The sequence below is a fragment of the Lichenostomus cassidix genome, chromosome 19, assembly GCF_008360975.1.
Source record: "Lichenostomus cassidix isolate B80296 chromosome 19, HeHo_3.0, whole genome shotgun sequence".
NCBI lineage: Eukaryota > Metazoa > Chordata > Aves > Passeriformes > Meliphagidae > Lichenostomus > Lichenostomus cassidix.
This window is the reverse complement of record NC_139499.1, coordinates 8381723-8403857: the sequence shown is the minus strand read 5'-3', so window position 1 is coordinate 8403857 and position 22135 is coordinate 8381723. Positions and strand designations below refer to the sequence as shown.

General features: G+C 39.2%; 1 long non-coding RNA gene across 10 annotated transcripts; it reads right to left on the bottom strand.

Annotated features, from left to right (window-relative positions):
* Positions 1-323: 323 nt before the first annotated feature.
* LOC146429240 (uncharacterized) lies at positions 324-21864 on the bottom strand. Of its 10 annotated transcripts, none has more exons than XR_014855745.1 (8): positions 21164-21864; positions 20344-20419; positions 18783-18920; positions 13781-13951; positions 7211-7351; positions 5347-5549; positions 5062-5227; positions 1308-3497 (listed from the first exon to the last, which is right to left on the bottom strand). It is a non-coding gene; the product is annotated as an uncharacterized LOC146429240 (long non-coding RNA). The 10 variants fall into 10 exon arrangements; XR_014855747.1 differs by lacking the exon at positions 1308-3497 and having other exon boundaries at positions 3925-5227; positions 21164-21203; positions 21565-21864; XR_014855751.1 differs by lacking the exons at positions 1308-3497; positions 5062-5227 and adding an exon at positions 324-1294.
* Between the last annotated feature and the right edge of the window lie 271 nt (positions 21865-22135).

Here is a 22135-nt window from a genome sequence, read left to right as displayed (position 1 = left end):
GCATTAAGTACACAAGAACTGGTATGGATTTATCACTAAGTGGAAAAGAATCCTTTGATAAAAGGGATTTGGTGGATTTGGAAATTCAGGATGATGGCTCTTGCATGTTGCCACAGATTTCAGGATGACACCAAATGTTCCCTGGCTGGGAATCCATTTCTTTTCCCTCGAACATCACAGCTCAGTGGCTGGAAGTGAGGATTAGTGTCTAACAGTGGGTTTGGGGTGGATGCACCTCACAGTTTCCAGGAGCTCAGCTCGTGCATCTCAGCTCACTTCTCTCTAAAATGCATTTTGGGATCTGGTTCTGATCAGTCCTGACACATCCCCACAATAAATCCTTCTATAGGATCCTACCACAGTCAAAGACACAACATAATTTGCCCAGCAAACACCAATACAGGATAAAGAATTAAAATACCTACAAAAGAGGAAAGAAACCTAACACACCAACGAGGGAATTTTGAAGTCAAACTCTTCCTGACTCAGAACCTAGATGCTTTCCCAGTTCCATGTACAGAACCTCAGAACAGTAAGACACAATGGAGAACAATCATATCCATGTCTAGCAAATTCTGGACCTGAGACACTGCTGCCCTTTGTACTCTTTGAGAAATAAAACCTCTTGAAAAACAGGGAGGAGGCAGATTTAAAAAAAAAAGGAAAAAATGCTGTTGGAAATCTGCTTTGTTTTGTAGCTAGGTTCTTATAGAGTTCTCATCTCTGCAACTTCCACAAGTGCATTAAGCTGCATAATTAGCATCTGTCACATGAAGCTTTTTCCTTCCCTCTTCCTCTCCCTAGAGGGAAACTGCATGAAGAAATTTTAATATAAATTTTAGTATCTACTCTGTGCAGTGCAATCATATTAGGAAAGCTACAGGCAAGTCAGTTTGTGCTCAGTCTAAGGTTTATCTTTGTGAAATAGAAACTTTACCAGCTTTTAAAAAAAATGCTGCTGATCCAATTTAAAAATTAACAGGTCTCTTGGAAAAGCACCAGGAGTGGGGGAGAAATGTTCCCAATTGCATCAGATTTAAACCAATGGAATTGTCAGGATCTGGGCAGTTCATGGGGTTATATCCCTTCACTCTCACTTGGAAACATCCAGCCAAAAGGAGCAAGGGAAGGGGGATTTTCCCTTCTAGTCAAAAGCATTTATTTTGAAAGGAATATTTCCATTTTTAAAACATCTAAAGGAAATAGGAGTTCATGTTGCTTTGTCATTCACATTAAGAGGTACTCCACTGTTGAATATAAAAGTCAATGGACTACAGCATCTCCTGGTGAATCTCTGTAGACAAAAGAAGATGCTGCCTTTTAGAAAGAAAGATTAAACAGAAATAAATGCAGCTTAACAATACCAACATGAAGAACAACTCTATTGTTCAGCCTCTAATTTCCATTCAGACTGTCTCCTGATTTTTTTAAGGATTTATTTTCTACTTAATTATTCCAAGAAAATTGAGATTATAGGATTGAACATATTGCCAACAACCTGAGGTATGAAGTGCTTAAACTTCAGCTGCAGAGGTGGTAATTATTGTAATTGGTGCATGTGAAGTAAATATATCAAGTAGTGTAGAGTTCAAACTCGTGCCAGTCAGTCTCCAGTTGGCACCAACAATTCTGTCAGGAGGATACAGAGGTCTCAGCAGGACTTATTACTGGCAACTGTTCAACAGTTCTCTTCTCCAAATGGTTTCAAGGGGATTTGGGTGGGAAGAAAGATAATTTTTAACAAATTAAACTACCTAAAAATGGCGAGATGCCCAGAGCCACCTAGTCTGCCTTAGTCACTACTACCAACCCATTTTAAAAGGGAAGATTAAAAATATCATTGCTGGGAAAATTGCCTACCTGGCTTTAACAGCTCAATCAGATCCCTGCAAAATTACCCAAACATGTGCTGTGCACCACACTACAAGTGTGTGTAAAATATGTCCAGAGTAAAAGGTAGAGCAGAATATTCACTCAGCCTGTGTTTCTCAGAAAACAACTCCCTCAAGTTAGCAGAATCCAAGTATCCCTATAGGGACAATTTCAAAATATTTAGGAAACAGCTTGAATTTTAATACACATTTACAAAGATTAGGAGGAATGGTTATTTCCCATTAGTATCTATCTCACAACATGTGTAAGGTGTTTTGTCAGAGTTTAGCTTTGCCCTGCAAGCTTTCACAGGAACCTCTGCCCTGTGCCAGATTGATGTCCAGCTGCTTTGTTTGGATCTTGCTAAAATTCCTTTTTCAAATGGTGAATATGTCATTTCCAGCACAGGTCTCCAAGAGAAGATTTGAGTTTAATGCATGGCAATAAAAAGAGGAATATGAGAATTCTTGCTCTCTTTAGTGTCAGCTTTGGTTAAGACGTATGAATGCACATGAATAGTCTTGTCAGAATCTCTGGGGCTACTGACATTCAAGATCTAACATATTATTACTTCTGACCAGAACATTAGCTGCTGTGCAGGAAGGAGAAGGGAAAGAAGAGAAAAGGAAAAAGATAGGACCACTCCCTAATCAGGCAGAAATTGTTACGTATTTCTCTGGCTGGAAATCTCTGAACAGAACTTTTCTGCTGTGAAAATACAGTGCTCATGTTCTCCAACCTGATTGTACAGCCCTCTTTAAAATCTGCAGCAGAAAAAACACAAAAAAAAGCATCATTTAATGCCTGGTCTTGCTCATTTTACTCATGGAAAGGATCCTAATTAACCTACAAATAAAGATTGTACATCCAAGTATTACAGCCTTGTAAAGGACACATGCTAAGAAAGGTTTGAGCATTTTGAGCTGCTAATTCTATTTTTTACTACTTCCTTGAATTACTAATTTCAGATGAAAATAAGCTAATTAAAGAATTCAGTTAAGGCAATTTTCATTCCAATCTCCATATATATCAAATCTGGATAGCACTGCATGGAAAGGTTTGTTCACCAGAAGCAAAAAATCTTCCAATGTCCTCCTGGGCTGAATTAAGAGAAAACAGGTATTTTCAGTTGTCATTGTCCACAATTAATTTCTAAATAAACTGAAACTATTCAGCAATTAGATTAATCACTGTGCTCTGCAATTTGAGCTGAAGGAGCACCTTTCCCTTAGAGTGCAACCAAAGGGAATATCCTGCCCTTTGTGCCTGAAACCACCTTTAGTCTCCATTCAGCAGCTCCAGCACGTCAGACAAAGGCCTGGGTTTGTTTGGAGCAATAAATGATAGCAGACCTTTCCATATTTGAAGTGCAACAGATGGTCCTCCAAGGAGAACATAATGACTGGCAGACAGTACTTCGTTAGAGTGGCTTGGAATGTCTTCAGCAATTACACAGGCAGTGTTTTGGGGGGAAAGCCCTGTCATCTCTGTGATTCTTCTCGTGGAAATAGCTGTGATTTCCTTGTTTGGGTGTTAAAAAAAATTGTATCTTCTAGAATGCAGGCAGTGAAATGGGAAAGGAAGCACCTTTGGCCCTCCCAAGGCTATTCAAGATGGGGATCCATCTGAGAAGAGAGATGTGAGTGGATAAAACTTTAATCAGCATTAATGGGAAAGAATTTTGGGCAGATAATTGTCAAACTATCAATCCATAGCCAAGTATTCCATGGAAAAGTAATGTAGGAAAAAAGCCAATGTTTAACACAAGGTCCATCAGACTTAGAAATTGGGAGTTCTATAGGTACAACATGCAGAGTATTGAGTGGAAAACACCCAAAAGATTTGAATTACTGAGTAACAACCTCCTTCCTTTGGGAAACTGGTGATTTTTGAGGAGTCCTCTTCCACATGAACCACTGTGGCTGCAGTTCTTCAGGGCAGGGCAAAGGGAGCTGGTTTGAGGCTGTCCATTCTTTCCATTTTCACAGAGAAGCTATTTCACAAGCCAGCAATTAAGACCTATAATTCAAAAAAGAGAGTAATAAAATGCAGATCTCTAACACTGTAAATGTAGCTTAGAACAATTTAACTTCCATCTCCCCCATCCGTGTAATTCTAGGATTAATCTGTTGCTCCAAAGCCTTCCCCACCAAATCCACCCCAAATAAAATTTCACGTGGCAATACAACCACAACCAAAAAATGTGTCCTTTCCCAACGTAACTTAAATGTTGATGGACTCATAACTGCATTACTCCCTCTCCAATTAGCAGCAGCATTCTTTATGTTTGCTTACGAAGCGTGAACAGTTCGCTTGTCACTACAAAGACCTTCTGTGGAGGACTTAAAAAAACAGCCCCGGCAATTAAAATGACAACAACAGAGGTGGATTGGTCACATCGTGACACAAAATATCCAGCTGTTTCTTTCCAGCAAAAAAGGAGACACCAGCTCCAGGAAATATGAGGAGTAAATTTTGATAGGCTACGTAACAGTGCTGGATATTCTGGTGAAAATATGGATTTCCAAGAAAGGAGGAGACTAATGTAAACTATGTCTAAGCTCACAGATTGATTTTTTCCACATGATCAGGATTGTCATTCATGCTTTTTGTCCACACAAATTTCCCCTTTTTCTTTGCTAGAACTAGAGAGACTCTATTTCGTGAGAAATTCTCTAAAAGAAAAAATGTTGGGGTTTGTCCTCAAAAAGAAGGCAAAAAGTGATCTGGTAGAGTTAGCACTAGAAAATCAGATTTAAAACTTCCTTAATTTGGTTGTGTTAAAAACATTCTAAGAGTTTATTAAGACCATAAGTCTCATGACAACCAGACAATTATTTATAAAACAGAACATCTTTTATAATCACATCTGTCTGCTGCTGGTTCCTGCCTATTCTGCTTCCCAATAAGATGGGAAGTTAATTGTAATGCATGTAGGGAATTTTTAATATATTTAAACATATATTTAAATAATAACAAAGACTGGAAATTAAATGTTTCAGGTCAGCTTTTCCTAGTTAGGATTCTAAGAGATAGATCTATAGAGAGATAGAGACATAAATATATTTATCCTGAAGTGATAAGGTAGCTTTGATTTTTTAAAAGAGCAAGAGAAAATAACCAACACCCACAGAAGCAGCCACTCAAGGGGGGAAAAAACCCCAAACACTGTCTATGGAATCCACCTACTGATATGTCCTTGGAGAAAAACTGATGAGAAAATTATCAGGCAGATTTTCCTTGCTGTTTCCTTTCTGGAAGTTTTTGCCTCTCATAACAGTACAGCCATGGCAAGTGATATGTATCAGAATTCATCCATGCAGTGTATTTTGCACATCAAATTGATTATCCATGACTTCTTAGGCAAACACAGGAATGCAGAAAACATGTCAGCTGTTATAGATGGAATATATGGGCATTTCACTCCTTACTTTACATTTAGAAAGAGCAGCAGATAATGAGCTCAACCATTACCTTGAGAATAAATTTCATTTCCAGGTTCAGAAGTGTTTCCAAGCTCCTCATCTGTTTTGTGAACCAGAACTTACAGGTAGCTCATAACATTTGTCTTCTGAGCTGTGTTTTTCTCCAGAGTAATTGTCATAAGTGGGCAAAGGCTTTAATGTCCTCATCTTCATCCCTTCAACCATGATGACCTTACAGACTCAAAGCAATCACTGCAAAATACAGAGGACAAGGAAAAAAATTAAGAAAATAAAAGCCCTGTCTTTTTCCTTCCCTAAATTCCCAGAATTCATCTGCAGATTTATGCCTGTAGCAAAGAAAAAAAAAAATCAGACTAAAATATTACCCTTCTGTATGTTTCATCTGATATAATTGCTTGACAACAAACATCTCTTGCTCTGCAAGTATTCTGCAGTGAATTTATTCACATCAGGAAAAACACATCACAAAGGTGTCTAGTTTGAAAGTTTCCAAATCAGGCACCAGTGACAAGCAAAACAGAGTGACAGAACAGGCAAGACACAACCTGGAAACCTTCTGGGGACACACAGACCATCTTTTCATCAACAGCCCCAAGAAATATTAGACAGCCAGAAGTTTGAGATCAGCAGGTTTTGACAAACCAGGAATAATAATAATACCAGTAATAATAATAATAATAATAATGCATGTTTGAGCAATATGGCATAATTGTAACTATTTTTTACATATGTTTGCTATTTAATTCAATGGAAACTGTTCTGTTCTGTTCTACACTGTGGCCAAGTGGTATAAGACACCATTTTTACTAAGACACCAAGTACAAGATGCTCAATACCAAAAGGTGAATTCCTAGGCATTGGGCTGATAAAGCCTTTTGAGACTCTGTGAAATATATATCACACAATAATTACATTTCATTTTGTAGTTTACAAAAATCCATTCATGAAACTACAGAAGCTTGTCAGGCATTCTTTCTTTTCAAAGAGTAACACTCATCCATGAAAACAGTCTGATTTAAATCACTCTGATTGCTGGCAGATGAAAATTACTGGATAAAGCAAATAGTGTCTTATTGGAAATCAAAGCTACAAGTTTGAGTCACTCTTACTACTGAGATACTCAAACCTGACCAAGCTTTAGGTACTAGAAATGCCATCTGCTTTCCAACATATTGGCCTTGCTATTGGCAGATTTCTTGTAGGATTTTACAGTGAAATCAAAACAAGTCCAAATCTGGAAGGCTTGAAAACTTGGCCCTTGCAAAATGCAAGTAAAATAAAACATTAAGTTGCAATCACAGTGTAGGAGTGGAGTTCCAGCTGGAAGTTCAACCAAACCCCCTTGTGTGGAGTGACCACCACTCAATGTTGTATTTGGAATCAGACTTTAGGACTTGTAGGGCAGAAAACCAGGGAGAAGGGAAAGCTTGAGAGATCTAAAACAAAAGAGATCTAAAAGATTCAGTGAGGAACCTGGTGGGAAGAGCCCTTCCTCTCCACACTGCCACTGCACAGCCCCAGCAACTGCAGTGAACAAACAAAAGGCAAGAAAAACCACAACATATGGATCCCAAAACCACACATTTCTGGAATAAAGCATCTGGGAGTCCAACAGGGAACAAACCCCCTCCTGTCAGGTAGAGCAGAACCTGTGTCAACAAGAACCACACGCTGCCACTGTTGCTCAACAGATGTACTTGAAGTAGAGATAAGGTACTTCAGAATTCTGTGGAAGTTATGTGCAGAAGGTGTTGCCTCCTGTGCCTCTCTGCATGCAGGGAAGGGAACACCAGGCAGGATTCAGACACCTAATTCTGCAGTGAGTGAGAAAAAAGGAGCAAAAGAATTCTTTTCAATGTATTTATAAATTAGAATACAGTAAGGACACTTACCACTGGAGAAAGCTGTGAGTAAATGTCTCTCCTGAGGAAGGCTTCAAGACTATCTTCCTTTTTATAAATCTACATCACCAGCAAAGTCCCATAAATGAATATTCTCTTGCAGATAAAGTGGTTGTCTTCACCTTTTAGCAGCTGCAATAAGAAATGCCTTACAAAACATATCCTGCAAGGAAGTTTTACTCCTGTGAGTAATCTCCCCAAAGAGTGAGGAGAAAGCATGAGCTAAAATCACTTGCACAATCATGTTTCATAACTGTTCCCAGTCTAGTGGTATTGGTCCTTCCTGAGTACAAAAAAATGCACAAACTTTTCTTCCTCTTCTACTAAGAGGGGGGAAAAAAAAATCTGCTTATCCTTGGATACACAGAGAGTTTGGAGGAGCTCCAAACAATGGAGCACTGTGTGCCCCACTCATCACACAGACACTGAAGAAAGAGTGTGGCAAAGAATGCACAAAGTATGTAATTACTGTTTCACAAGATAATTCCATTATTAATACATCCCCAAAGATAGCATGCACAGCGCTGCAGTTTAATTAGATGGTAACTGGAGGGGGTTTGAATTTATGAGGTAATAAATATATTTTGGACTAATAAACTCCAAGGCTGAAGTGTTTATTAATCTAGAATATAAAGATTACATAGTTGATAGGAGACAACCTCAGGTTGTACTGAGATGCCTGTTGTTTATATATTTCAAAATTAATATTTTCCTCCTTTTGGGAGCTAGATCAGCAAGCCAAGATTGCTGGGGATGGTACTGAAAAATACTAGAAACTGTCCAACAATTCTGTGCTCTGAAAGGCAAAGGCTATTTAAGTCTCAGCAGATGGTGTGGTTTTAAAGTTTCACCTTTTAATCAATTTATCGCCTCCTAAACTATTAAGTACTGCAAATAAACTCTTCTGACACTGCCAGTGCCTCATTCTGATGGTAAAAAGCTCAGACTCCCTTGTAGGATAACCAGAGCATTTACAAGACTGACAGACCCTTTCTCTGTTCCCCCCAGATACTCTATTCCATCTTGATTTTCCTGCTTTTGGATTCACTTGCAAGACCACATGAACAAGCACGTCAATTTAGGTGTCTCGTTGAATTTTTTCTCTCCTGAACATGGTTGTATAAACTTTTTGCCTAATGCAGCACATTAAGGATTTGCAAACCAGCAGTTGTGAGGATTTATATCCCAAACAGCTGTGCCAAGAAGTCAGAGGAATCAAATGGTCTCATCTATTAACTTGTCCTCAGGTAGTTACAACTAGAGCTTTATAAATTACCACAGAGTTCAGTCCTTTCAAACCATATTCCTCTGTTATTTTGGAAGTGCCAATGCCTCGCTCAGGCAAGACAGAAGACCAGATTTGATCCAGGAAAAAATGGGCATGACTGAAGTCAAGGACCAGCTTTGCTTAAGCCAAAGCTAAATTTAGGCCTGAGGGATCTGCAGAGAAAGAAAAAAGATGAAACATGAGGAGGAACAACTTTTGGGATCTTGCAGGTGAATCAAGTGAAAAGGAACTTCCCATACCTGGTTGAGTGATGGATGCTGGACAAAACCAGGGAATCCTGGATGAGAACCACAGGGCAAGGAGAGCAGGAGAGAGGCAAGAAACACCACAGCTTGGATTTATTGGGAAGGAAAAACCCTGCCTCTCTGAGCCAGCCCATGGTGGGTGCCAGCAGGAAGAAAGTTTCATTACTGAGGGCTGTAAAGATTTAAAGATATTTAGGGAAATGTTTATTAAGGGGTTTAGGTGATCCAAATAGAATTGGCTGTGTGTTCAGACAGATTCCAGGGTGGTTCCACAGGTTCAGGGCAAAGGCCTCAACACTAATTTCTTGGAAAGGCTCTGCAGATAAATCATGGAAGATGACAAAGAACCATTTCCAGAGCTCCTGTTTTTTCACTCCCGGGCTTATATCCTCTCACCAACTGAAACAAGTCACAGAACCAACTTTCCAATATTAAATCTCCAGGCGGTATGTTATTCATACAGCTTATGGAGATGTCTTTACCCTCTGGAAAAACAAAGTTTAAGAAAAATGGCTCTATCTTTGGGGAACAGTTTAAGTCTCAGGATAACTACGTTAGGAAATCTAACTCTATTACTTTGTATCTTACATTTTATTACAAGATTGGTAATAGGAAATTACCAAATAAAATTGGTATTTTACTTGGTAATTTTTTTTCCATGGGCCTCGTCTAATATGAAAGATGGTGATCATCAAATTTATTCAAGTTTTCCTGTCAACAACATCATTAACCAAATCCCTCAATTTCAAAGTAAATAAAAGCATCTGGGCTTCTCTCACAGCAAGACTGACTTGCATATTTAAGCCTCATATATAGATGAATCTGCACTGGACCAAATTTGCATATTAATGAAGGACTAATTGCTCTTTGCAGTCAATTTTATGCAGATGAATTTACTCCTCTCAGTACAATTTTCATAATGTTCGGAAAGGACCAAAAAACGGGAAACTTTTTAAAAGTACACAAATGTTAGACAATCAAGGAAGAAATATCATAATGACTTCCAACAGCTTTACATTAAATTGTATATAATTCATCTTTTATACTGTTGCTTTATTTTAACAGCCTCCCACAAAGAACAGAACAATCCATGGAATAACTTCAGCCTATTCCCCCTCTTCGGTCTCAAATTTTAACAGCTTGTAATAACCCATTATGTGATCCAGTTTCCAGCTGGAAGGATGGAGCTTGAATTTTTAGGAGAAGTTAAATTTGCTAAGCAGGAATTTATTTGCTCCCAGTCATCCTCATGCCACAGGACAGTTAGGACAGAGTTCATCCCACACATTTTTAAGGTAGTTTCTACCCAGTCTTGCACCATCAAGGAAAAAAGACCCAAATCCTTGTGGAGTCTCCCCTGAGCTAAAGTACAAAATACCAGGAAAAGGACTGGAAAGTTCATGGGAAAGAAAAACATCAACAAATGCTGAGGGAAAATGGTCATGTTAGGGGAGAAAGGGGAAAAGACACATAAGGAAGTGGAAATGGAAGGAGAGAAAAGTGATGCTTCAGGTCTGGCTAAAAAGAAAAGAACTGAAGGATTTGGGAGAAAGTTCAAGGCAAAGTAAACAAATAAAAGGAAAAAATGCAGCCACAAATGTAACCACAGAACAGAAAATGAACAGGAAAGATAGTGAAATGAGAAATAAAGTGGGAATCACAGAGCACACGATACATAAAGAAACAGATAAAAGAAAATACCAACCCCACAGTTTTTCCTAATTCTGCCAGAACAGAAGGGCAGAGTTAGTGGGAATGCATCAGGAATCTGAATTTGCATGTATAGCCTTCCTCTTGCCAAAGAAAAAAAGCCTTATTTTAACTGTGAAGACTGATAACCATAATATTTATATGTATCATAAAATCACTTACAGAAGACCATTTTCATCAGAAAAGGAATTGCATTAAAGAAAGTTACATCTTTAAATGACTGTGAGGCCTTTTTGTAGAAGGAACATGGGAGTGTGGTTCACATTCCCCACATCTGCTATATCTCTGATTGCATTTTTTGCCCTTCTCTACAGCTTTTGCTGCTTTAACATCTCCTTTTTGAGGCAGACAGTATTCACACAGATATATGATGAGTTTATAGTGGTACCAAGAAATCTTTTGTGTTTTTACTCTATTTCTTCTCTAATAATTCCTACCATGCTCCTTTCTGGACCACACTGAGCTTACAGATCTCCTATGATCCCACAGTTTGGTTCCTGAGAAGCACCACTTTATAAATAATATTTCATGATCAGAATAAAATAGTCCTCAGAATGAATATCTTTAGACTGAGCTGTTGAGCTCTTCCCAAAGGAGAATCAGAAAATCTGCCAGGAGGTCACTTTGCCATCTCTCCTTTTGGTCTTTCCAGCCCTGATGGCAGAAGGCACAGAATCTGGAGAATTTGTCTGGGATAAACTCACTCCTCCATGAGCAATGAAGGCAATGGTTTTATGGAGGCAAAATCCCATTGCATGGAGAAAAAAGGGGAAAAAAAAAGGCTTTAGGGCAGAGGAGTTGGCAGAAAATATCAAACCAAGGGGAAGGACAGGGAAAATGACAAGAGGCTTTTGCTAGCACTCAGAAAAAGACCACAGAACAAAGACAAATAGAGTTATAAAATAATAACAGTAATAATTGGAAAAGAATGAAAAATACTCCACCAGGAAATATTGGAATGCTACTGCTGAAGAATTCTCACTGAAGAAACAGGACTCAGTTCAGCTGGTCAGCCTGGAGCTTTGGCTTTTAAAAGTTATTTGACAACAAATTACAGTTCTTTGTGGACTTTGAATTCTGGATTATTAATTCAAAATGTTTCCCCATTTTGGTCAGAGAGGAGAAGGAAGGGAAATGTATCTCCTTTATAATTTCTGTTCACAGCATTTGAAAACCTGCTCTGGGCACTCCTCCTCTTTCCCAAAAAACGTCTGCTTCAAGTGATTAATGCTGTGTGAATGTAAACAAAGATAATAATTCAAACAAGAACAAGATGTTCCACCCAAAATGATTTGCTTTCCAGTGGCTGAGATGCCTACTTCTAATCATCAAGAAAGGTTAACCTGACCAGATCTAATTAACCACTTAATACAATAATAAAGATGCATAAATAAAGGGTGAGGAAGCCCACAGAGGCAGCAGTGAATCCAAAAAAATCCCTCCAGCAAGCACAAAGTCTGGGCTGTTATCACTTGGTTACACTGATGTAGGAATTCCCAAGTTTTTAGATCCTCTAGGCAGAGTTTTGTCCATGTGGAACTTGATTAATAGATGGTTTTAATTATTGTTAAACAAATAAAAAGCAAGAAACAACATCCCTAAAATTCAATGATAAAATGAACCCAGTGATATTTCTGAACAGTGTGCTTCAAATTCATGGGCGAAGTCAGTTGGTTTGTATAGATTATTTGAGGACTACAGTGAAATAAGTTATTATTTTCTCATATAGAAACATATATACAAGGAGATATCTGACAGACATTTTCAAGACAGTTACCAGTTTCAATGAAAAAAAATAGTCTTAGTCTAGAATATTCCCTAGTAATGAAACAAAAACTTTTTATCACAACAATAAAATGATTTGCGAGTATTAAATGCCATATATTGGGAATACTGCAAAATATATTACATTTCAAAGAATGTTAGGAAATGTTATTTGCCCTGTATCTCTGGATAATGTGAACAGCACTGGCTGGTTGAGGCAGGCTGTACTCAGTGTTAGCAAATAATGAGAATTAAAGAGGAGGACTGGGCATCAGCCCTTCCATTTTCCCTCAGTGAAGTTTAACATCCCTTAAAATAAACAACTCAGTGCAAACCAACAGATCTGCTATTGATTCATTCTGTTCATAAAAAGTAACAACATCGTGGTAAATTCAATCGAGTCAATGAGAAGTTTATGAGGCTAAATATATCAAAAGGGCAATGAAAGCTAATATATAGTGATTAAATACCAATCTGTGAGGAAAAGACACCCAACTTTCAGTTCCAGGGTAGTGGAATCATCTCCTGATGAAAAATGGGGTTTGAATTGTTTCAGAGGACATTGCAGCCATTTGCCCTTTTTAACAGCATGAAAGTTCACGAGGGAAGATTAACTTCTAATTTAACTGAAGTGGATCTCAAATAAAGTTTTTTTGACTCAAATCTACATTTCTGTGCCTCCTGGCTACGCCAATATTGCTGGAACAGGACATCAGCTGCAATGCCAGCCATTCTGGAATGCGCTGCCATAAACTGTAAATCAGCTTTGTCCTACTTTAATATTGGTTTAACAGTAAAAAAAGAACTTGGACGTTTAATATTTAAATAGTATAATTATCCCTTTAGAACTGAGTCCAGAAGGACCCTTCATGGGTACACAATGTGAAACAGCAATGAAGGGAATGTGGTTTTGCTCCACGAGGAGGCTTTGATTTGTGGGACCCTGAAAGGTACAATTGGTGTGTGCTGAGGAGATTCAACAGGAACTCTGGAGTGGGGGAAATGCTCTCCCACAGTGCCAGATGATGCCAGGGGATCCATGGACAAAACTGAACAACAAAGCTCAGACCTGTCAGAGCAGGGAGCTGTGAACAACATCCATGACAGGAATTGTCCCCAGCTGGCCATGCTGGTGCCTTGGTTTGGAAACCCAGACACAAGGGTGGCTTTCTCTGAGGAAAGTCAAAATTTGAGCAAGCAAATTTTCCATTTTCCCCTCCTTCCTACCTTTCGTCACTTCGGGGTGAGTGAACACAGGGAAATGTCAATTTTTGGGAGGAACACTTTAATCATGAGCTGAGTCTTGTCCCTGAGCAGCGAGGGAGGAATGTTCAGATGCCAATTTTTGTGTTTTGGGGGAAGGTTGAAGAGGAAGTCCTGCACCTGCAGGGTGATTCTGACTGCATCTGCCCAGTTTTGCCAACCTGAAGGACTCTGCTGTGCCCAGCAGTGGATGGAGAATGTTTGTCTAGCCAGGAGGATCCATGGATTTCATGGCTGGAGCACACATATGCAGGCACTTGTGAGTAACAAAAGCACAGAGCTATTTCCTACCTCACACAGATGGGAAAGTCCACTTTGGAGATCTCTGCAGACTTGTGAAATCAGGATGACGTGTCTGGAATTCTTCCTCTCCTCTCCACTGCTGAAGTAACTCAGGCAAATGCATGTTGGCAGCTCCTTTAAAGACTCCAATTTATACCCATTTTACATAATAACTTTCAGCTGCGTGAAACACAAACACACACAAAATCCAGGTAGCACCAACACTGAAGTCTAAATTTGGATTACTCACAGAGAAAACACACAAAGTCAAAATAATTTTGCAATTAAATCATAGAATAATTTTTACACTAAGTTGGACTGCATGGGACACATCATTCTGCACCCAGAGGGAAGTTGTAGGAGAAAAGTTCTGCCCTTCCTGAGGCAGCTGTGGAATGGTAAATACATCAACACACCTCTAGAGCTACTGGTTCCTACCAAATCCAGAAAAATCCAATCTCCTGGGGTGTCATAAGCCCCTTCCTGCCAAAAGCAAAGTGCAAGTCTTCTGTATCCAAGGATCCTCTTATTCCATAGCTCCTGCTGAGTGTTTGCCCCAACCCTGAGGCCATGGCTGTCCCACTCTTGGATATTCATTTGTTGCTGGCCATAAGAAAAACCTTAAAACATAATTCTCAGATTCAATTCATTTGGTATTTCAATTTCCAACCTAAATTTTAATTAACTCTTTTACTTCAGCATTGCATTTCATCATTATGAATTACTTGGAGGAATACACAACACAGAAGCTCCATAGAGCAACGGAATGTAAAATTATTTACTTTGAAACTTTCATTTCTTTTTCTCCAAATTGTTTAAAAAAATGTACAGACACAGTAACAGAAATATGAGGTGAGAGAAGAGAATGGGCCAGATCCTTGTGAATCCATTTTACCAGGCCCATAAAACTAAACTGGCCTCAGCTTGATGGAACTGACATATCTCAAAAATGAATGTTAGACATGAAATAGCAAAAAGGCTGCTGAGCCAAATTTATCTTATGGGTTTGGGGTTTTTTTTGCTATTATTCCCTTTCTGTATTTTCAAAATATTCCTTAATGCTCTTTCCTTTCAGAAGGAAATGTAAGTGTCTCAAAATAATATTTACAAGCTCAGCTGCAACCTCCTCCATGGTAATTCAGTCTGGCTGTTTGTTACTCTTTGTGAGGAATAGTTCTGCTCCAACTCTCCACAGAGAAGAAAACAACTCTGTTTTCCTGATATACTTCAGATTCAAATTATTGAAGTGCATAATGGAGAAATGAATTCAATAAAGGCATGGGAAATGTGTAATTCATACCTGGCTGCTGTGATGAGCTCACTGCAAACTGATAAAGCTGTGTTAAAAGAACTTTAATGAGAAATTATATTGACCTAAGTGCCAGTGTTATCAGCACTACTACTGCATTAAAAATAAATAAATTTTAAAAATATTTAACTTGCACTTCAGCAGTGTCCACTGACAAATATTTTAGTTTAATATCTACCTCTGATTTCCATTAAAATACCTTTAGATGAGAACATCAAAAGCAATTTTCATCTTGGTTTCCTATAGTCCTATAACTTTTTATGCTCTTATAATTAAAAACAATTCCAACTTCTCTCCTCTTTGTAACTCATTCAAAGACAGATGTAACACATATTTTTTGCTACCTTCTCTCTAACTGACAGCATTGTTTCTGTGCAGTTTTTCAGAAAGTTTCCAGCTGCAAACAGCAGTGCCCAGGGGGTGTTGTTCTGGTTCTTGCTGACCCAGAGCTGGACACAATTCTTGCTTTCCCCACCCTGTGCCCACCTTGCCCTAGAAGTGTCACCCAGCCTAGGGTCCTGGGGCTGCAGGGGGTGACACCAGCTCACCCTGAATGGGAACTCAGCAACACCCAAACCATCCCAGCTCAAAGAATCCCACATTTCCTTCCGTGGCCTTTTGAAACACAACACACAAACCTCCCTTCAAACACTGCCCACTATTTTCTGAAGTCATTACACCTCCCTCAGTCACAGCCCTGTGCTGGCTGGAAGAAACTCAAACCATAAAGTAACTCTCATGATTAAGATGAACTATCAATAATCATCTATTTTTAAGTGCAGCATCCTATAAATCCTCCTAATTAGTAAACTAGATGTCTTCTTTTTAGCAGACAATCCCCAGCCTCCCTCCTTATTTATTTCCCTGAATTCAATTATGTTTGCACCTGCTGGCCCAATCACCTAAATGACAGATTCTGGATGGAAGGGAGAAGCTGGGCCATAAACAATAATTTCATTATAGTTCAATTTCAAGTATTTGCCTGCACCTATTTTCTCTGCTTTATGAAGAATGTTAATGCTATTTCCTCCTCCGTGGCTCTGCTCTCCTGTCAGGAGATGCAGCAGCACCAGCAAGAACTTCACACTGTTCCCAATCTATCCTTCACTGCTGACTCCATAGGAATCAAAGATGAGATTTTCCTGGAGGGGAAGGACCATTAGAATAAAGAGGGAATGAGTGATTTACAAGTCTGGGCTGAAAAATTGATAAAAGTTAAAAAAAAAATTTGCTAATAAGGGATTCTTCATAAAATAAAGGTTAGGAAATGTTATAATATAAAAATAACAGAACTACTTTTGCCATGAAAAGACATAGAGGAGGAGGTACTCCTGATGTTATTTACCTACCACAGTACTTTTAAATCCATTTACTCCCTAAATCAAATTATTCACTTTTCCAAAAATCTTCCTGAATGAAATTCAGTCTCTGGATGAAAAACCCTGAAAGAAATCCTGAAAATTTCAGAATGGAATCTAAGCCATTCTCTGCCTTGAAGGGTTAAACCAGATGGAGATGGATTTTTATAAAACTGTGGAGGCACACAGTCCCATCCCATAGGAGCAGAAGGAGAGACTGGAGACTGAAATCTTCTTTTGCTCCATTTTGTTCTTGAGTGGAAACTCAACAACATCCAAACCATCACAGCTCTACAGCTCAGGTGTTCAAAGAAATCCACATTTTCTTCCATCACCTTTTGAAACACAAAATACCTTCAAAATATGTTCTGAAGCTGTTACACCTTGAATGTTAAGCCAATATTGGGCAAAATTATTAATTTACCATGTTTATCTCGCAATAAATAGTAATTTGGCTGAGTGTGTAAAACTGGATGGTGTATAAATTCAGAGAGGAACCAAAGGGGAGGCAAACAAGCAGCTAAAGCCCTAAGAGAGGAGCCTTGGAGTGAGGAACTGCACAGCATTTTTATGTAACACGTGGGAAAACTGTGCAGCATGGGAGTTTTGAATGTTAATTCTGCAGCTGTACTAAATCCAGTGTGTCAGACTCTGTCTGCAAGCAAGCCAGATTTAAGGAAGCACATTTTTACTGCAGCACTGGAGGCTGGAAAATGGTTAATCTGGTTAAGTTCACCAGGAGGAAGTTTCTATAGGAGTCTAAGATGAATTCCAATATTCCTTCAGAAGTAGTTCTTAGTTAAGCAGTAAGTACTTCTGTAAATATTCTGCCATTAATTCTTTCTAGTAATGAAGAAAAGGGTGACATGAGCTAGAACTCTTCAATTAAGATAATCATTATCATAAACAGATGTTTTGTTTGACAGTTTGAGGGATATGGGTGTGCTGTGATTTAGCTGAGAGATTTTAGTTCAGCTGAAGACTTAATTAAATCAGCTCACCCTCATCTCTAATTGTATCAATCACAAAATCACCTGTGCTTTGATTTAACTGAAGAATGGCTGAGTTTGTGCTTGCTTTCCAAAATAAAAAGCATTTTCAAAGTAAGGAGGAATGCTTTAATTTCCCTCCAGAAACCTTTACGCTCTGAATCAGTGTCTGCATCCTAATTTTTACAGCCCCATTTTACAGACACAAGCAATTACTTTCAAATTTGGTAAGACATTTAGTCACTTGACCCTTTCAAACAAAAAAAAAAAATCCTTTCCATACTTGTAAAGTGTGACAGGCATAATCTGGATAATCTTATTACATGACAAACATGGTCTTACTGGTGGATAACACTTCCTAATAAACTAACACACCCCTGTTAAAACAAAATCTTCTTTTGTTACAAAAGAAGTAGAAAAGCCCCCCATACCCCTAAGAGAATTTAAAACATTGTCACCAGGCTAAAAACAGCAAGTAAATATTAACTTTGTGAGGTGCAAAACAAGTTTTATTGACCTGTGAGGTAAATATTGACTGAAATGGAGCAAATATTTCTGTGCTGACAGGGACGAATCCCCTTCACCACAGCAAACAAGATTTTGCCTACTACACTTCTGGGTTTGTATTTATTCCAAAGGGTCTGAAAGGAGATATTTCCTTTTCCAGACATCTGCTTTTTAAAAACAAAACTGTCTTTCCTCAGTGACTAAATTGGATATGCATCCAGAGGGCTGGAATATTGTACAACACGCAGGTTTGACAAATTGCTTTCAGACAGAAAACTCACTGAACTAAAATCTGACCAGATAACAACATCCAAGACCCCTCTTTGATCCCTAAAAAGGTAAACAGAAAGTCAAATTCCATTTTATGAGTTATGCTGGAAGATTAATTTGAGTTTGGAACATAAATTATATTGCTAAATATCACACACATGGTGGGATTCTTGGGGCTGTCCTGTGCAGGAACTGGGCTTTGATGATCCCAGTGGATCCCTTCCAACTCAGAATATTCTATGATTTAACAAGGAAAACACAGAATAATTAAGGATATAACTACTAGCAGGTACTACAAATGGAATGTAAATTAACAAACTCATCTCCTCCTTCCTGGTAAATCCACTCCTGTTTACACACATGAGAATTCATTGTTCAGCTGAACGATTCACACTGGGATTCACACGTTCAGATGAACACTTTAAATGGGGAAAAACCCTAATTTTGAGAAACTTCGAGGATTCTGTTGAAAATTCTGGCACCTTTAAGGACCTATTAGAGAACACCAACGTCATGATCATTACATCTTCTGACCTAAATACCTCCATAATTGTCTTACAGAGGCAATTAGCACACACCTCCCGAAATTCTTTAACAGCTGAATATATTTTTTGAGTCACTGCGTTTAACAGACCCTCCAGTGTCACTACGAGAAAAGCCCAGTTCAGGAAACAGCTTCTCCACTTGGCTCTGATGACCACAGGAATCGCTCCTTCCTGCAGATAAAGACAGAGGCTGAGCACCCTCCTGTGCAGAGAGCAAAAACTACAGCTGCCCTTTGTGGCTCTGCTGGCTGATTCTCATTCAAGGCTTTATCTTTGCATGAAAAAAACCCAAAAAGACAAGACTCCGGGATCTAATTCAGCAGCTTTGAAACAATTACATGACACCATTGCAGTGGAATTACTCTCGGTTTAGAATGACTTCACAGGAATGAGCACACTGCTGTACACAGAGGGCTTGTAAGATTTCTGGAAACCTCGGGGAACGGGATGATGTCATTGCAATATAAAAATATCTGCTTCGAATTCCTTGCGAGTCTCCTTGACAAAGCTTAGAGGATCAGAGTTCAGCAGTGAAACTCAGCCATCACCTCAGGGATGTTTTCAAAACTGGGCTCTGTTCTTTGCTGTCTCAGACACGAGAGCACAGGAGCTGTTTTCTTGTGCTCGAAATACAAACTGAAGTCAGGGCTGGAGAGTTGCAGTTTTTAAAAAGATTGAGCATTCAAAGCTCAGGAAACATTGGAATTTGAAAGGTTATTTGAGCCTCTTGGCAAGACTTTCAAATCCTTCAAACAGTTTAAACTAAACCCTCTTAATTTTGCAGAAGTCTTCCATACTCAAGCAGCATTTTGGGTAAAATGAAGACAACCAATAAAGCCTTTGAATATTCAGGACATTCTGCTATTCTACAGACTCTTACCAAAAAAACTATTTTTTTTTTATCATATCATTAACTAAAATTGCTTTCCCTGTATCTGAGATCAGCTCCTTTAAATTCCACCACAGGTGATGCTGCACACCTTATTTTCAAACACTGCTTCCTTCCACACCTTCTGATGAAAAAAAGGTGACACAAAAGATGAAGACTGTAATCCCCTGACCTGCTCTGTGGGTGAAGATTTCTTCAGGGCTCCTTCAGGACACCAAATGCATTCTTCTAATACTTCTGTCTACAAAACAAGCTCTCAGAAACTTTTAGCACAGAGTAACTGTTGCAGCAGAGATAAATACTGAGCTGCCAGGGCATCCCAGGCAGAATTCCACAAGGATCAGAGTTTGTTCCAATGTTTTCATGCACTGGACAACCCCAGGAAAAACAGGAACACACTGATGAAAAGTTCTGATTGCATCAATTAAGGAGGTATCACCTATTATTGGGAGGATGAGAAAGTCTGGGATACTTCTGAGTGTACAAACACCTGAAAATGTGCCTGGGCATTATATGAAATTTATTGGCATCCTGGGAGCAGAATCCAAATAGAGATTGGTATATTTATTACCAGGTATTTTGTGACCTAATATGTGCAATACCCATGGGAAAAGGCTTCCAATTTTATGTGAATAATCTCCCAAATCTTTCTTGTGTCAGGAGTTACTAAATCCAGAGGACATTAATGGCACTAGGAAAACATACCTGTTAAATAACAACATCTCTGAAGAGTTACACACCTTCTAATGAGCTGTGAATTGGAGATAAATCAGCAAGTGACCTGCATGAACAAACACCATTGATTAATAAGCTGCCACGAATTAATTTCATATTTCCAGCGGACGTAACAACGAGGAACAGTTTGAGAACAACATGGATTTAAAGCTACATTTATACTTTAATGCATTTTATAATTACAAAAAAGAAACAGCTGAACAAATCTTTTATATTTATACCCTTCCAAGCGATGTACAGAAGGCATGCATAATTTCCAACCATAAAACACTATTTAAAAATAAAAGATTTATAATTGCTTTTCCTGATTTGAGAATCAAATTAAGATTTTTTTTTCCACACTGTCCTTCATAATCCAAACACGATGCGAGTGACTGACTGAGCAAAGAGTGGGAGAATGAACAATATGGCACAGCATAAGTCAAACACAACAGGTTTGTGTTATCCTTGGAAGGATAGGGATATGGTCATGAAATTCTTCGAGTGCTTCCTGCCAGGCATTGGTACTGCTACTGAGCAGTATTGTGATAATTAGACAGAAAAAATATACAAATGAGAAAGGTTTTCTGAGTTCAGAGGGCCTACAGGAACAGGGGGTCTATGGATATGTTCAATACTTAAGTGTATTTGTAATAACTGTAATAATCAGCCCAGGTCTCTTCCAATCCATCAGCCACAGCCCGAGCGAAACGCAGAGGATATGTGACCTGAAATTTCCAGTCAGGGAAATTCTAGGCACAGTTTCCAAAAACATCATGAAAGTAGACCAAACTGCCTCCTCAAAACCTACCTCCAACAGGCAGGGATGCAGCCAGGGTTTTCAGCTGCTCCTTTGAAAATAAGAAGGAAGGTTTGTTGTTAGAAGATGTCACTGAACACCAGGCCACTTAACTCTTCCAAACACTTAATTTTCCACCTCATGAGATCTATGTTTAAGGGCTCATCCTTTCCCTCTCCAGGGATTACTGACCCCACAGCATTCCCGTATTAAAACTTTGGAATTAAACCAGCATTTCTGCTCTAACTCAAAACAACACAGCACCGATTTGCAAAGCTGCTCAGATATTAGCCCCACTTTCCGTGTGAGCCGCATACCTAAACACTTCTAGAAAAATATCCGAGCCAAGGAAAACAGATGCCATTTCTGGACGAAAAACTAATTTATTCAAGAGCATATTTCAAAAGAAAAACCTGTATCTGTTTCATTCCAAGCCTCTCCCAAGAGCTCCAGCAGCATTAACTAGGGCAGAGCTTTCCTCAGCTTTCCTGGGAGGCAAAGCCAATTTCCAGACAGCAGGACTCCCCTAATCGCCACCGACAAGTAATGATACCGCAGTACACATATATTTATATACATCCCTTCATTTCCTTCCTTATTATTGCCTTGCCCGATTAATTTTAATTGACGCTTTCAGTGAAAAGCAACAGGAGACCCGCCGCTCGTTTTGGCGGGGTTGAGGCTGAGGGGAGATGAGGAAGGCTGAGGGGAGATGAGGGGAGATGAGGGGAGGCTGGGGCGAGATAAGGGGAGATGAGGGAGGCTGTGAGGAAGTTGAGGGAGGCTGAGGGCAGATGAGGGAGATGAGGGGAAGCTGAGGGAGGCTGAGGGGAGATGAGGGAGGCTGAGGGGAGATGAGGGAAGGCTGAGGGGAAGCTGAGGGAGGCGCCCCCCCCCCATCCCTCAGGGCCGTGACGGGGCGAAGGCCGCGACGTTGCCAGAGCAACGCCCAGCTCGCAGCCTTCCTCCTTCTCTTCCTCCTCC